The sequence below is a fragment of the Ochotona princeps genome, chromosome 1 (assembly GCF_030435755.1).
Source record: "Ochotona princeps isolate mOchPri1 chromosome 1, mOchPri1.hap1, whole genome shotgun sequence".
NCBI lineage: Eukaryota > Metazoa > Chordata > Mammalia > Lagomorpha > Ochotonidae > Ochotona > Ochotona princeps.
Window position 1 is genome coordinate 132,079,940 of NC_080832.1, and position 3,939 is coordinate 132,083,878.

The window sequence follows — 3,939 nt, forward strand, 5'->3', positions numbered from 1 at the left end:
GTGTCCAGTGAGGGAAGTGGTCTCAGGGAGACGGGATCTTGCTCTGGATTTAGTCAACTAGACCATAAACTTGTAAAAAAAAATGTATTTCTAGCTCCAGTGAGTACTCAATTTCTTAAAAGCCGGTAATAAAAATGATGTGAAGTAGCATTTTTTTAAAACATGGGAACATAGTTCACCTTTGGAACTGTGACTTATGCCAGTGACCTGGAAGTCTACTGAGTCTCACTTGAACAGGAAGAGGGCTTTGGCTTCATGTGCTACACACGCAAAGATGAGCGTCATGAGTCAGTGTGAGTGGAGAGGTGACACAGATGGATTCCACAGTATACATGAAACTCCAAATTATTAAACAGTAGGGTACTCTCCTTAGAATTTTTCTGGAAAATAAAAACCTGGAAGCAAAGCTTTCAAAGCAGCTAAGTTAGGAACTGCTCATTTTCGGAAGGAAAACAGGACGTCTTTATTCTCAAACCATGGAAGTGCAGGGACAGGAAAGGCCCTGAAACTGGCAGAGCTGGCACAGCTGGCACAGAGCTTCAGCAAGTGCCACTTAATGGTCACCGCCTCCTGCAGCCACATGCTTCGGCTTGGTCGCTCACAGACGTCTCGGCCCTGTTGTCTGCTGTATCTTCAGGAGCTGACTGGACCTGGCCCTCTGCCTGGCCGCCAGCGTAGGTGGGCGTACTGTACTTTGAAAAGATTGATTTGAACTACTTCAGAGGTGCGTCCGTATGAACACCCATCAGCTCAAAGTGAGTCCGACTTACTCGAAAGCCTGCTTGAGAAAGATAGCACAGAAACTTTTTTTAACTTCGGCATATTCATTCCTTTGATGCTGAGCCTGTGGATGTTGGAATAAAAGGGAGGATGTTCCATGTTGATGTTGGTCTTTTGCTTCTTGGTCAAGTTTATGATGATTTCATTGCCTTTTCTCTTCCCTTGTACAATGTAATTACCTGCTGTGCTTTCATCCGTAGTTTTAGTAACTCCATTTTCTTCTTACTTGTTGACACTGGAGGGTGCATGAACTGAAAACTGGCTTTGTAGAGTACATTCTGATTCAAAGATTAATGTCTTCAGCAGGGCTTGAATATCATCCAGACCATGGTAAAAAGATTCAAACAGCATTCTTTTGAGGAATCCAGCATTGAACAGGGAACTTGACCACAGGGGTCCAAGTTCTATCGCTGTATTTCCTGGCATGCTTTCGTGGCAGTCACAGAGCAGCTGCTCGTAGGGGTTTGCTTGTACCATATTACCATCCTTGCAGAAGGTCCTCTCTTCACCCCACTGACAGTGGATCAGGTACTGAATCTTCCTGGCCGTGGCATCTGCTAAAGCCAGCCCCCTCAGCACACACACTGCCACCAGCACGAAGTGCTCCAGGGACACTGCCAATAGGATTTCGATGCCTTTGTTGCACTGGACAGCAGCTCTGGCCACGGCAGCCACAACTACTCTGGCAGCGAGCCCCTTGTATTACTCAATTCAGACAACGTTACAACCGTAGTGATGCCAGGCAACATGCTGCACTTTGGCATGTAAAGAGCTGGGGTCAGTAGAAATCACCAACACTACACCGAGGTTCCTTACATTTCTGAACGAAGACTCTAGATAGTTGACAGACTTTCCAAAAGGGTTCAGGTGTATGAAATCCAAAGACCTCAAACGCATAAGTACATGGGCATCCATCTTGGTCACCTTAATGTCACCAAGGGTTTCCTCTCCTTCTCCCAGAATCCCATCACTCTCTCCTTTCTTCTTACTGTCTACCTTCACTTTCAGTTTGTTTAAGTGGCACTTCCCCTGAATCAGTGTCACGGAGCTTTCATTTAAGTCATCAATTGGAGCTCTGACGTCACTTCTGAGATGCTTTGCCCATTGCAATCCCATTGTCCCTATCCCTGTGGCTCCTAAAGGCATCCAGACAGTCCAGCAGTTTCCATTCCTCAGCCAAAACAGCTAATGCACAGAACACCAGCTGCCGATTCATATTGGGGTGAAAGTAGGAATCTGCTTTCTGAGGTACTGTATAGTTGGGATAAACTTGCACATCTGTGTCTATCTCCTTCAGAATTTCAGCCAATACTTTCACAGCAGAAACAACAATATACCCAGATTTCATCTCTCTTTTATTCTTATGGCGCCCAACATGCGCTAGCATATCAGTTTTCCTGGCGATTGTTGCTGGACAAATAATGCAGTGATAACGGGCGCCATCTTACTGGATATCTGCTCTCCAATAGTATTCGGTTTCACCGGCCCCACAAGGTAAGTGACAGATGCACATCCCGTGACCTTCACATTCAACTTGAGATTTTCCAGTGTAAATTCTGAAGGTGGAGACCAAGCTTATGCCTATTACAAGCTGTGAATTCTTCCTTAGGGCACAATGGACAAGCCTGCTTGTTTCCTGCATCAGGATTATCAGGGTTCAACGAGTTAGCAGATTTAAGACCTCCTTCAGCTCAGAAGGCTAACTTCTCCAAGTCAGAAAGCTGTCTCTGAACGGAGATGTGCCTCTTGCTTCCAGCCGCCTCAGGGGTGGAGGCTGGGGCAGGCGCCAAGGCCGCAGTGGGCACCACCGCATCCGGCATGGGCACTTGGGCCACCTGCTGTAGGGGTCTCTGCTCCTCCTCCACTGCTATGTTCACAGTCACTGCCTCATGAGAACTGACCTGAACGCCCACCCAGCCCACACCGCCCAACAGCAGGCCGAGGCCCAGAGCCTGCCAGCGCTTGGCCCAGATCCTGCCAGTGCTTGGGCAGCCTCCCTGCACATGCCCGCTCGGAGGCCCACCCTGCATCCGAGGCGCACAGGCTCTGGGAGGCCCGCTGGGCGGCGCACGGTGGTGGGCAGAATTTATTCCTTTGAAAAATACTTCGCCAATGTCTTCACAGGATTTATTTTGCTGTCGTTGAGTTTCTGTAGCTCTTTATAGATCCTGGATATTTGTCTCCTCTTCCTTTGGTAGTGTATTTAGATTTTCTTCCATTCTGCCTTTGCTTCTTCACTGTGTTGATTTTATTTCTTCCTCTTTCATTCTTTGTTTCTTCCTCTTTCTTTCTTTCGGCAAAGACTTCTTACAAGTGATCAACAGTGCAGGCAGCCAAAGCTGAGATAAACATGGGACCATGCCAGCTCTCTTTGTAAGGACACTAATCCCCTTGCTGATAGCTCCACCCCCTGATCTCACTGCCTCCCAAGTCCTAGGGAGTTAGGATTTCAAGATATCACTTTAAGGGTTATGATTTCACGATATGAATTTTGAGAGGACTCAACCATTCTTTCCATTGCAACAAGGTCATAACTTTGACTCCTTGAGTCCATGATTCATCGTGACTGGGAAGCAGCCTGCAGGCTCTGGGAACGCTGGAGGACAACATTGCTGTGACTTGAGTATGAGTTTGCACATCCCCTCGGCCTGTGTGTTACAGGTGGTAGTATTTGCAGCTGGTGAAAGGTTTGGAGATGGGGCTGGCAGGGGTTCTTAGGTGTGGGACACTGCCACAGAAGGTGTCACAGGAGGGCTGGCAGGGGTCCTTAGGTGTGGGGCACTGCCACAGAAGGTGTCACAGGAGAGTGGGCAGGGGTCCTTAGGTGTGGGGCACTGCCACAGAAGGTGTCACAGGAGGGCTGGCAAGGGTTCTTAGGTGTGGGGCACTGCCATAGAAGGTGGTCCTAACATCAGGGCTGGATGTGAGTCACCAGCCACTACTTCTGCCTCCTGGGTCACTATGTGACCCTCTTTAGGGACTGGGGCAATGGTGCCCCATCTTGGCCTGAACCTACAGAACAGTGGCCTAAGCAAACCCCTTCTCTTTATAAAGTTAGCTACCTCAGGGACTTTGATGTGGCAATGAGTCTTGATTCAGACTCACAAATCCTGTGCGTTATATTTAGGAAGTCAGCATTTGATCTGATTCAAGATGGCA

The 3,939-nt window shown here is 48.2% G+C and overlaps 1 pseudogene; it reads right to left on the reverse strand.

The window, feature by feature from the left end:
- Nucleotides 1-378: 378 nt before the first annotated feature.
- Nucleotides 379-2,308, reverse strand: LOC101532590 (TRMT1-like protein; annotated as a pseudogene).
- Between the last annotated feature and the right edge of the window lie 1,631 nt (nt 2,309-3,939).